At 57.5% G+C, this 12,977-nt stretch overlaps 1 protein-coding gene across 3 annotated transcripts in view; it reads right to left on the bottom strand.

Annotated features, from left to right (window-relative positions):
- The window catches only part of SH3GL1 (SH3 domain containing GRB2 like 1, endophilin A2), a 23,036-nt gene extending 10,065 nt beyond the window's left edge, over window positions 1–12,971 (bottom strand). For all 3 annotated transcript variants that reach the window (XM_042024379.1, XM_042024380.1, XM_042024381.1), the window contains exon 1: window positions 12,964–12,971. The gene's annotated coding sequence lies outside the window, so the exon portion shown is untranslated. The remainder of the gene's footprint in view (window positions 1–12,963) is intronic.
- Between the last annotated feature and the right edge of the window lie 6 nt (window positions 12,972–12,977).

The raw sequence follows: 12,977 nt of genomic DNA, 5'->3' as shown, positions 1-12,977 counted from the left end.
AAGGGAAGGGAAGGGAAGGGAAGGGAAGGGAAGGGAAGGGAAGGGAAAAAGAGAAAGGAAAGGAAGGAAAGCTCTCCTGGTTTGCCCAGCTCTGGATTTCACTCTCCTGCTTTAACTACCCAGTAAGGGACACAGGACAGGGCCAGAGCGAGCCAGGATGGCCAACCCCTGCTCCCTGCTCCCCATTCCCCATTCCCCTTTCCCCATTCCCCATTCCCTGCTCCCTGCTCCCCATTCCCTGCTCCCTGCCATGCCATGTCCGGCCAGCCCTTGGAAGCGGCTCCAAGGGATATCCCCACCCCCAGCTGCCTGCAGATGGAGAACCCATCCGAGTGTGGTTTCCTGCTTTCCTTGGACGCCTGCTCCACACCTGGGGTGCCAGCACACACCCCAGCCCCGAGCTGGGCAGGCACGCTTTCCTCTCGAGCCTGGAAGAAATCCCAGGAAGCCGTTGCCAGGCCTGCCAGGACAAGCTCAGCCGGGCACAGCTCATCCCCAGCTGCCACCTCCTGTCCCCTGCCAAGAATCCCACACCCAGACTGGGATCCCTTCCGCCAAGGTCGCACCTCTGGGAGCCTGCTCTGTTCCCTAACACAGCTGGCACGGGTGCAGTCATCCCAAGCAGCTCCATTCCCGCTTTTCTCCCCGGATTTGGGGCCTGGGAAGCCGTAAATAACCCCTGACAGGACTCTGCTCCAGGGGCCCGCGTGCCAGGCCAGCAGAATTCATCACCACAGCGATTCCGGAGGCTCCACACCCTCTGGAGAGCCCAGAGAAGCGAAGGAGGCAAAACCCCCTCATTTCCAGACTAATTTTAATCCTCCTTTTGACGTCCAAGAAATGCTGCTGCTGCCCTGCTGGGAGGGAATAATAAGATTGAGGTTCTCTCCCTGCTGGCTCTAATTAAACTGGGAGGCGTCAGCACGGGAGGGAAGGAGGAGGGACTCCATCCCCGCATCCCCACGCTCCCAAATCCCTCAGGAAGGGAGACGAACCAACGCAGATCCCCCAGACATGAGCCAGGAGGAGCCGCCACCGGCTCCTCGTTTAACCTGGAGCCTCACGATGCGATCGGGAGCCAAATTTCCAAAGTGCCACGTTGTGCAGCTCCACAGGGCCTGGGAAGGATGGGAAGCGAGTGCCTGCCTTCCTCTGGGAAGCACTGACCTCTCCAGGATCTCACCCTTTGCTGGGAGGGAGGGAGGAGAGATCCATCCATCCATGGAAGGAAGGAAGGAAGGAAGGAAGGGTTTATCCATACATTGCTTGGCTGAAGGGAACTGGAAGGCAGTTGGAGGAATGCTGGCACAGCAAATTCCAGCAGCCCTTCCCCCAGGAAGCAGCCATGGGGCTTTTTGGAGGATGTGCTGACAATTCTTCTCCATTTCTATTTCTTGAGCAGCCAGGAGAAGGCTTGGGATACATCCCTGTTCCCCTGGCTGGGATCTAACCTCTCCTGAAGCCAGGCGTGGAGGCTGCAGAGAGCAGACATGGAAATGGTTAAAATCCAAACCAAACACTCCCTGGGAGCGAAGGAGCTGAACAAGTCCGGCCTCTCTGGTTTCTGGACGGGACACGTCCGAGGGGTTCACCCCGGGAGCAGCCGCAGCCTTCGGCCAAACACTTCCCAGAGCAAATATTGGCACAGGGCGCTGCAGTCGGGTGGCACAGCCCGGGCAGATCCAGTCTGCTCCCAGTTGGCCGCTGCTGGCAGCTCAGCTGGCATTTCACCTGGAATTTCACCTGGAATGCCACCCACAGGGCCCTGGGAGGGGTGAGGGCTGAGGCAGCCTGGGCAGGCCAGCCAAGGAGCCAGGAATCCACCCCTCACCCGTGTTTAATTAGAAGGACAGAGCTCAAATACGCCCCAGATAGCTCCGACCTGAGATCCGAGCGCAGGGAGGTGCCTTGGATTCCTGGGGTGCCGGGAGCATTCCCGGGAGCTCGGCATCCAGCCGGGTTCATCCCCGGGAGAGCTCATCCGGAGGGACTGGACACGGCCCCTCTGCACCCAAGGCTGCTCCAGCCACGCTCTGCAGCTCCATTTTAGAGCTCACGGGGGATTCCTTCGGACTCCGTGGCAGGGGCGAGGGAATGGGAACAATCCCGGCCTCCCCCTGCGCCCAAGCCCACGGCGGGGGAAGCTCTTGGGGAATGAAAGAGCCATTGTTGCAATGAGCCCGTGTGGAGCGAGGGTGGCCGGGGAGAGGCAGCAATGGTGTGTGAGCCTGGAGGGGGGAAGGAGGGATGCACAGGGACTCTCCTGGCAGCTGGACTGGGAAGGGAACATGGGAACGCTGCACGGCCGCTCCCAGCTCCTGGGAGCCTGGCTGGGATGAATTCAGGAGAGCAGAAGATCAGGAGAGGCTTTGGGAGCAGTGGGTGAAGCTGCTCCCCGAGCAGAGCTGGGTATTCCCAATTGGGGAATTCCTGCATCATTCCAGGGCAGAGGTGGGACAGATGTGGAGGAAAAAAAAGTGATTTTTGGGCCGCACCATCAGCAAAATCCCTGATAAACTTGGGAAGGTGCCAGCAGCCAAACTTCCCGAGCCAAGGAGCTCCTCGAAAGCTGGAGAAGGGCAGATTCCAGCACATCCACCCTGAGGGTCCCATCTGCCCAGCCCATGAAGGAGAGAGCCTAAGTCCGTGTTATTTTCTGCTAATCACCAGCTTCCCCACGGGATTTCAGACCTCATTTTGAAAGTTTGCTCTCCAGCCTTTAAATATTTAAATATTTTAAAATGGAAAATTATCCCTAATTCCCTCAGCCTCAAACAAGCAAAACACACCAAGAGAAACCCAAAAATCAGGGTTTTTTTTTAAACTCGCTTTCTTTTTTTCCATGGCAGTCAGCCCTATTTATAACACATCAAACATTTGCCATCCTTGCAATCAAAACAGTTCCCTACAGTCGGCTGAAAACCTTATTCCTCCAGACTCCGGGGTATCAAAGCCTTCCTCTTCCTCCCCTCCACCCTCCCAACAGCAAGTTCCCCTCAAGAAATACAAAAACAAACCCACAGACGAGCAAACAGAGAAGCAGCTCTGCCCTGGCTCCCTTCATCCCAGCCCAGGGGGAAAAGCCAGCCCACAAACCCATGGAAAAAGGGCTGGGAATGTTTTGAACCCCCCCCAGCTCGGCACAGACATGGAGGAGAAGGAGTTAAGGAAAGCCGGGGTTAACTGGGATCGCTGGTGCCCGGTTTCAGCCGTGCCCAGCGGCACAGATTTGTGGGATGCTCCACAAAACCTAAACAGAGCCACAGCACCTCTCCAGCTCAGCAGGGCGCGACTCCCTGGCACGCAGCTTCATTTGGGGTCATCCCCATCATCCCACGGAGCCAACGTGACTCTTCCCAGCTCCGTGTGTGTGTTTGAGCCAGTGGGGCTTGGCAATGGCAGGGCTGGAAAGTCCCCAGAACCTCCTGGAAAAACACACCGGTCCAGCTGCAGCACCTGGAAAAGCCTGGGGGTTCTCCTGGAGTGCCCCACACGGCTCTGCTGCCACGGAGGCTCCCTGCAGAACCAGCTGGTCCTGGGAGGTGTCCCGGGCTATATCGGGATCCCAGCTCTGATGGGCTGAGCCCATCCCGGGATCCCAGCTCTGATCCTGGCAGGGATGCCTTCCCCAGGGGCAGCAGGCAGCCGGGGCTGGGGCAAGCTGGGCACACCCACAGCACGGCACGGCACGCACTGATCTGAGCAACTCCTGACCTACTTTGAGGAGAAGAAAACAGATCGCAGTGTTTATTGTGTGGAGTAGGGGAGGAACAATTACCTCCAGCCTTGGCAGAGGGAGGCACATTCCCAGTGGCTGCCCCTGGATCCCTGGAAATGCCCAAGGCCAGGCTGGACGGAGCTTGGAGCAGCCGGGGACAGTGCAAGGTGTCCCTGCCCAGGGCAGGGTGGGACTCTGTGACCTTCAAGGTCCCTTCCAACCCAAACCACGCCGTGACCCTGGGATTTCTCACATCCCCTCCTGGCAGACCAGAGGAGGAGGAGGAACAGCAGCCGGAGCTCTCAGGCTCCAGCCCCTCTGAGCACGCCCTACTGCTGGCTCCCAACGTCATCCCTATGGATCCGACCTGGCTGGGGCACCTGGACGCTCAATCAGACTCCAGTGTCTGATCTTCCTCAGAAACAGCTCCCAGGGGCATTTTCCACTCTGAAATCCAACTCTCAGCCTTCTCCTGCAGCTCCTTCCCTGTGTTTTTCCCATTCCCATCTTTCACGAGAGGCCAGTCCTGGCTGAGCCTCGCACCCAAGCGCCAGGGATGAGCTCCACGATGGAATCATGGAATCGCTGCGTTGGAAAACACTCGTGCCAAGGCACTCGAGGTGCTTGGCTGCCTCCAGACACGTGCGCAGGGAAAACGTGTCTCGGAACACCCCGAGCTCCCACCCCCTCAGCAGCTGAGACTGGGATCTCTCCCCTCCCCACAGCGCCACAGGAATTCCTTGATCTGGAGCAGGAAGGTCAGCCCAGAACAATGAACAGCTCCTTCCCTTCCCTCCGCCGAGGAGGAAAGGCTTCCCAGTGACCTCGGGTCGTAATCTTATCCTATGGAAACCGCAGGGAAGAGCTGCACAGGCGGCTTTCCAGGAGCCACCTGCCAGCCCTCCTCCTCCTCCTCAGCGATCGGGTGACTCATCTCCATCCCGCAGATGGGCTGCAGGAACGAGGACAGCGGGAATTAAAGGCAAACCCGGCATTTCAGCAGCACCAGTGGGGCCGGCGGCAGCGCCAGGCCAGCCAAGGGCACTCGGAGGATGCTCCGCACTGCAGCTGCTCCTTCCCGGCTCTGGGAATTCCTCCTGAGGGCAGCACTCAAACCCGGTCTGTGACCCCCGGTTATCAGGCTCCCTGCTCATCTGGGCGATCTCCCAGCTGCCTTTTCCAGCAGGAGACAGACGGGGCTGAAGGGCACGACCCTGCCCCCAGAGCAGACTCATCCCAAAGGATGAAGGTTTCCATAGGAGTCTCGGAATGCTCTTGCTGGAGGGATGGGGGCACCTCCCAGCAGCCATTTGCATCCTATTTTCTCCTGTTATTAGTTCTCACACGCTCTGAACCAAACCAGACACAATTTCTATTCAGCTGGGAAAAAAAATCGTGGAATTGGGTCAAGTTCCAGGGAAAACACAAACATGTAAGGAAGCAGCAGCAGCTCCTCTCTCCCAGCAATGATTTCCCCTCGCACACTTCCAGTGACTTCAGCAATCGAGAGGAAGTTCCCTAAACCGAGGGGAAACGTGGAATACTGGCCTTGCATCCCAACTTCCTGCCCAGTCTCCCCGTGTCCTACCCAGTGAATCACAGCCCGGCTCTTCCAAAGCTGCTGAGCCATCACCCCTCGGCAGCTCCACCCGGCCCCAGGACCCGGGGGACCAAAGGCAGCGGCTCCTCACCCTGGAGACTTGGAGCTGCTCTGGAGCTGCTCTTTAGATGGGATATAAAAGTGCAGAGCACTCAAAGTGCCTCCTGGGAATTGCAATCCTTGTTTTTTCCAGCGGCAAAGCTTCAGGAAGAGCACTCAGCAGCCTTGTCCTGCAGTCAGCACTTGGAGGGTCAGCCCACACGGTGCTCCGAGGGATTTCCCAAAAGACAAGGGGGAAAAGGGGGAAAGGAGGGTGTAACATGCCTGGGGAAAACACTCAGCTGCGAAGAAAAGCAGCAGAAGGGATTTCTGCTCCCTGTGAAAACCAGGAAAAACACCTCCCTGAGGTGCAGGACACTGCCGGAACCACCCGAAGGGAGGACACAGCGGGAGGCAAGAGACTGCCAAGGAACTGGGAAGGAGACAGAAAAACCTCTGGATCTGCAGGATGAGGGGAGCAAGGCAGGCTGCTGGGACATGGCTCTGCAGCCATCAGGGAGATCAAAACCGATCCAACTCCCCCCAAAGGAAGGCGAACTCCTCTTCCCGGCTCGGGCTGGGCGGGAGAGCCCCGTGCAGAGCCCCGTGCAGGGCACGTTTCACACGGACCGCGGTGGCCAAGCAAAGGCTCTGCCCAGCCCCGGCGCCCTCCCGGCGTGCACAGACATCAAAGGGGACAGAAATGGCTGAGGACACTGTAAACGCCCGCTTTCCTTGTTCGTTTGAATTCTAGGAAAAGCTCCGTGGCTATCGGAGCACAGCACGGCATCCGACGGAAAGGGAGAGCGGGAAGGAGCGATCCCAGCATCCCCAAGGCTGCCGGGAGCAACCAGGGACGGTGCTGGATCAAACTCTGCACCAGGGCCTTCCCCACATCCAGGGGCTTTTTGAGCTTCCAGCCCATCCGAGGTGCTGCTGAATCCATTCTTTTCCTCACTGCGCCCTAAGACTCATTTCGGAACGGTTTAAATGGGATAAAATCCCTCCCAGCGCTTGGCATCACTGCAGCCGTCCTGCCCTGCAGGCAGAGCCAGAGGGGGCCCAATCCTGGGAGACGACATTTGGAGGATGTTTTATGCACAAAAGCCCAGCCCCTTTGCCCTCTGTAACTCCCCCAGTGCAATCAGGAGGAGCTTTTCTGGGACAAGAGCTCCTCCAACATCTGGCACTCCGGATTTGTGCTGCCCCTGCTCCCCCGGAACCACACACACACGTCAGCAGCCAACAGGATGGTTTCTAATCCAGAGAAGAAAATCAGGGGGAAAAAAACCCCAGCACCTTCTCCTGGAGTAGATTTGCTTCGGGTGTAGATAACTGTTGACCCTTCTTCTGCCTTTTTCATCGCAAAAGTGGCAAAATTAAGCTAAAATGCAGCTAATCCTGGGATGCCAAACCAGATTTGGTCAGGAAAGTGGTTCATAAATTATCGCTGAGGAATAAAGTCTGGTCCAACCAGGGGGTGCAGCCGGGTTTTCGGGCTCTAGGATGAATTACGAAGCATTTTCTCAATTAGGAAAAGCCCTTTAAAGCTTTAATCATGCAAATTTAACCTTCTGTCGCAAAGACAGAATTTCATTATGGAGATGTTTAACTCATCTTTTTTTTTTCTTTGCAGCAGAAAAGCAATTTAATTAGTGACAGTAGCATGAACTTTATTAATAGCCAGGCATTAGGAGATCCTAAAATTCCCAGTGGCTTTAAAAGGACTGGTTCTATTAATTAGCTATTGGTGGCAAAGCCGGAAGGGGAGTTACAAGGCTTTTCTTGGAAGCAGGAGCAATCCAGACTCTCCTGATGGATTCTCCATCCACTGGGAGAGGAGCAGGAGCTCGGGCACCTCCAGGCACTCCCAGCAGCATCCAGCCCCAAAACCAGGCGAGGAACCCCCGCAGCTGCTTCATCCCTGAGTCTGGGCCAAGCACGGCCCTTTCCTGCCAGAGGAACCTGTTCCTGAAAGCCACGGGATCGCTGCCTGCAGGGATGGGGTGAGGGGAAGAGGAAAAGGAAATCTTTAAAAAAACATCAGTTATCACTTTTATAATCACAGAGAGAGGCCAAGGTGGGCCGGATCCTGCACTAAGTCCTGTCATGGAGCACCTTAGGAAAAGGGAAGCTCTGGGGTGCTGTGGGGCTTTCCCAGGCCCACGACCTGGATCTTTCCATCTGATCCAGGAGGAAGGCTGAGACACAGCCGTGGCACAGCTCAGAGGGAGCAGATCCACAGGAAGAGACAGGATCAACCTCCTGCCTGCTCCCACTCCGGGCATCGCACCCCAGGCTGGATTAATCCGTGCAGTTAAGGATGGGAAGGAGCAGGGACAGCGGCCCCGGAGTCTTATGAAACACAGCCAGGGTCGGCATGCAGCACTCAGTTTCCATGTGAATGAGTTCAGCTGGAATTACACAGCCAGAACCCTCTGGATTAGGGATTTATTTTATTTCTGGGCTTGTCAGCCGTTCTCCATCCTGCCTGGGAAGCAGCCTGCTCCGGGAGGGACAGCAGCAGGGACACAGCAGGATCAGCCCCTCACATCCCACTGGACACCAACGCGAGGGCAGGCTGGGTTTTGGCACCGGGATTTCTGCAGTCTCAGGCAGGAGGAGCTGCCCTGCTCCCTCCCCATCCCCCGGTATTCCCACAGGGATGGGGCTGGGAGCCCTGGCAAAAGGCACTGGCATGTGCAGGGATGGGGGAGAGGAGGAAGGAAAATAAAAATGCTGCTGAAGAAATGAATCAGCTTTTACAAGTCAGGCTGCCTGACCTCATCCCCATTTTGCTCTTTCCCAGGAGGAAAAAGCAGTGGCAGGGAAAAGGGGGAGGGAGGATTTCCTTCCACTGCATCCAGGAACCATCCCCTGTGAAGTCAGCTGGATAAATCCATGATTTCAGGCAGATGACGTGGAACCAGCATCCCAACGCCACATGATCCCCCAGCCCTGAGTCACGGATCCTTTCCTCATCCCAGATTCCCCCAGCTGCGAGCACAGGATAACACTTTCCCTGGCTGACATCAGGCGCGGGAAGGGAAGCAAACGGAGCAGGATACGGAGAGCTGGAGTTTCCCAGCTCTGTTTTCTGTCTCTGCCTTCCAGGAATCGGAGCTCCCGTTACCGTCAGAGCCCAATGGCTGCAAAAACAACCTCAAAGGGGGGGAAAAGCCAATTTATAGGAAACTCTGGAGAGAAACAATCCTGGAAAAATGAAACCTGCTGGGTTCTGGGGCTGCTCAGCTCTGACAATGATTAACCAGCCAAGCAGGGACAGGGTTTTGATGCCAAATCACCCAAGAAAAGGAGAGGGAATCCACAGGAAAATATCCTGGCTGCAGGTTTTCCCCTGGATGTGACAGAGGCACCTCTGCGAGTGCCCAGGCAGCACCACCCAGGCCTGCAGGGATGCCCTGGCACCTAATCCCTGGCTCCCAGAGGTCTCCCCTGAGCCTCCCTTTCCCTATGGATCTGCAAACGCATCTCCAAACAGCCATCCCCCGTGACAGCACAGCTCAGGGAGCCAGGGGAGGATGCTCCGGGATGGATCCCGGCTGGAAGCGGAGCTGGCGGATGTCACCCCACGCTCCAGCAAATCCGGCTTTCCCCCGGCCTCGGGAGCAGATTAATGTGGAAAGATAAACTCAGGAGCTGCAGGGGAATCCAGGTTAATGTTAATACAGAAACATCAGGTGCTGTGGGACAGAGGTTGGCAGGAGGCTCCAGGCTGGCAGGAATCAGCAGAATCCCTTGACTTCCCAGTCCAAATTCCCGTGTGCAGATAAGGAGCGCAGAGCCTGATGCTGCCAAATGCCTCCCACAGGAATTCCCTGCTCCCCGCTTCACTCACAGGGTGCTGAGGCCCTGGCACAGCTTCCCAAAGATGTTGTGGCTGCCTCATCCCTGGAAGTGTCCAAGGCTGGACAGGGCTTGGAGTCACCTGGGACAGTGGAAGGTGTCCCTGCCATGGCAGGGGTGGAACGGGATGAGCTTTAAGGTCCCTTCCAACCCAAACCATCCCAGAGACGTCTCCTGCCTCCAAGAGAAAGCCTGGAGAGGCCGGTGGGAGCAGGGCTGAGCTAACATCAAAAAACCCCAAAAGAACAACAAAAAAAAGGAGCTTTTAAAAGGTTCAGCTGGGAAAGGGAAGAAAAACCCCACATTTGAAAGCAGAGCACAAAGTCACCGCAGAGAGAACCCCAGCTGAGGAGGGAAGAAGGAAATCCCAACCCAAGGAGAAGTGAAGGAAATACCAGTTCAGCACCACCAAGAGCAATGACCACGAAGGCCAGAAAAAGGGAATTGCCCTCCCTGCCAGCTGCACTCTGTCCCCTCACTGTCACACACACTCTGGGAGCACATTCCTGTGCTTCAGCTCGGAGCAGATGCCACAGCAGCACCTGGAAGCTTGCGGGGCACGGAAAGCATTCCCTGCTGGCCTGCGGAGCTCGGGAATGGTGGGTCCTGCTGGGCTGAGCTGGCTGTGGGAGGCTCTGGAGCACATCCCGAGCCAGGCAGGGAGCAAGGGGCTATTTATGGTCAAAAATACCTCTGGAAGCCTTGGGAGCTGTCATCAAACTCAGGGAAACGCGTGTGTGGCAAGGGCTGCTGAGTTTTAATTAGCACTTGCCTTTTCCCTTCTGGAAAACGGCTCTGGATGTGCAGGAGGGGGTGGCTAGGCTGTGGCTTGGGCCAGGACTTGCCAGCACGAACTCCTGAGCCCAGGCAGGCCTCGCAGGGCTTAGGCTCAGCTCACAGAGGCTTTGGGAGCACGTTAATCCAGTCTGGAATGACAGCAGCGCCCAGGGCTGAACCCCAGACTGGTTTGGGTTGAAAGGGACCTGAAATCCCATCCAGTGCCATGGGCAGGGACACCTTCCACTGTCCCAGCGTGCTCCAAGCCCCGTCCAACTGGCCTTGGGCACTTCCCAGGGACTGGAAGGAGATGAGCTCCGAGGTCTCCTCCAATCCAAACCCTCCCGTGATCCATGGGCAGCACCCACAGCGGCCGTGCCGGGAGTCCCGGCGCTGCCACGCCAGCGTGGGCTCTGCAAAGGGCAGCCCACACCAGTGCCTGGACTCCCCCATCCCTGGAGCGCTCCTGTGCTGCTCCTGCTGCCAGGTGCGTGACCCAGGCAGGATTCCCGGGATGGCTGCAGCGCTGCCCCGCCCCGGGCCGGTGACAGCCCCGCGGTGCCAGGCGGGGCTGCTCCCCATCCCTGGTGACAACCCCAGCGTTCCCTCGGGATTCTCCCAGGAACTGCAGCCTGTCCTGCGCGCTGGCTGGGAAGATTTGCAGGATTTTAGGATTTACATCAGTTTGTACAAAACCCAAACGGTGCAAACGAAGCTGTTTCTACACCAGAAGGTCCCTGCAAATTCCCGACTGGAGGAAACCTTGGACCAGACAGGCAGGGACTTCCCACCCTGTTCCCAGCTCCAAGCTGCTGCTGTTTCTCCCCCTTCCTCAGAATGTTTTCTCCAGCTTGCTTTATTTTTCTAGAGAACATTTTGCCGTGAACAGGCAGAACCTGTTCTGGACACACTCGGAGCTGCTCCCCATCAGCAGCATTTGCCAGCACGACTTGGATTTTTTTTCCAGGATACTCCGGGCTCTCTCCTGCGTGTGGGCGCCCGGCTGCCTCACCCAGGGGAGACGTGGGCTTGTAGGAATCACATGGATGAGGCCCACGAGCCAAGCCCTGCTCCCTCTGGATCCTGAACAGGGATCCCAAACCCTGCGGGGTCCCTGCAGACCCCGGCCCTGGCTCCGTTTTCCTTCAATTAAGGACAGACGTGGAACAAAACGTAACATTTTAGGAAAGATCTTCCACATGTTTGGTTTTGGCAGCGTCTGGTGGTTTGAAGGGAGCCAAAAAATAACTAATCCTCCCCTCCTTCAGCCAAGGGCTGAGTGGGACCACAGGGGGGAAAGGGAAGAAAGGGGGAAAAGGGAAGGAAGGGGGGGAGAAGACAAAAAAATGGCCAAACTGGAACCAGTGTCTCCCAATTTCCAGTCAGAGCATCTCTAAATCATGGACACCTCTGTCCCTGTCCCCGGAGCACTGCAAGGGGTGGCAGCACCTCTGGAAGAATTTGTAATTCCTCCAAAAAATGGTTTCATCAGGGGTTTAAAATGATATTTTTGGGTTTAGGAACATGTTAGTCCTGAGTCATTGAGGGGTTTTCACCTCCTGACACCACCATGGCACATCCAGGCCGGCAAAATCCTTCCACACCCAACTCCCAGCACGACCTTTCCCCATGGCAGTTGTGAAAAAACCCCTCATGATGGGTTTAGTGGGAAAAGGGGTGGGGGATGACTTGAGGAATTTGTAATTTTGCTTTGCTGGGTAAATAAAATGGATTTGGGAAAATAGAGCCAAGGAAGGAGGTGACACACGTTGCACACAGGGGTGGGATGAGCTGAAAGGGTTTAAGCTCAGTGATGGAAAACACGATCTGTGCCAAATTTATCTGAAATTTAAAACAGGGGCAGGAAAGCAGCAGCAGAGGGGGATTTGTGATTCCTGAATCGTTCCCAAAATGCATTAAAAAACCATCACAACTGTTAACAGGAAGCAGTGGGAAGCACAATTCTGCTCGGGGGATTGGGAACGGCCACCCCTCATTTGAGGGAAAAGGTGTTTATGAACCCCGTTTGAGGCCGATTCCCACAGGGACTCATGGAATGGCTCGGGTTGGAAGAGACCTTAAAGATTATCCCGTTCCACCCCCTTCCATTATCCCAGGTTGCTCCAAGCCCCGTCCAGCCTGGCCGTGGACACTTCCAGGGATGGGGAATTCGGGGGAAGCGCTCCAAGGACCCGACACAAACTCCCTGTTTACCGCGATCCCTGCGGGCCTCGCTCCTGGCTGAAATTCGGGAGCTTTTTCCGACATCCCCCAGCCCTTTCCCGGCCGGGCCGCGCTCGGGGCTCCCTCGCTGACCCCCGAATCCTGCCCGGAGCAGCGGGAGCTTCCCGAGGCTGGGCTGCAGCTGCCGCCCGGGGTTAGCGGGGCCGCCGCTCCCGGGGCTTCCTCCTGCAATCCCGCCCCGGATTTCCCAGCGCATCCCGGCTGTTGCGGGGCTCAGCGGGGCTGGAGCCGTCCCGGTTGTGCGGGCGGGTTTGGGGAAGGGGGAAGCACCCCCCAAGTGGGACCCTCCCGTGCCCCCCATCGTGTCACCCGCACGGCACCCTCCGGTCCCCGGCGGAGCCGCTCCCTTACCGTGTCCCTTCCACGGTCCAACCGGGAGAACGGGACCCCCCACCCCGGGCCCCCCCGGGCTGCCCCGAGGGGTCCCGGCTCCGCTCACTGCCCGCACCGAGCCCCGGGATCACCGGGATCACCGGGAGCGGGGCGGGGGGGCACACTGAGAACCGGGAGAGACGAGACCGGGATGCCGGGGGGTGCCAGGCTGGACACCGGGGGTACCGGGGATGGCCGGCGGGCCCCGCGCCGGGATGCCGGGAGGGGATAACGGCGGGGATCGGGCACCGATCGGCCGGGACGGGTTCTCCGAACCGGGAAGAGAAGAGCGGCCTCCCCGGAGCCCACCGGCGGCGGGAACGGGCGAGGGGTGCCGGTGTCTCACCTGGCTCGCTTTGT

Source organism: Corvus kubaryi, unplaced genomic scaffold, assembly GCF_017639235.1.
Source record: "Corvus kubaryi isolate FWS band 111438036 unplaced genomic scaffold, C.kubaryi_AGA036_p1.0 37262, whole genome shotgun sequence".
Taxonomy (NCBI): domain Eukaryota; kingdom Metazoa; phylum Chordata; class Aves; order Passeriformes; family Corvidae; genus Corvus; species Corvus kubaryi.
The sequence above is the reverse complement of the archived record's forward strand: the minus strand, read 5'-3'. Positions and strand labels throughout refer to the sequence as shown.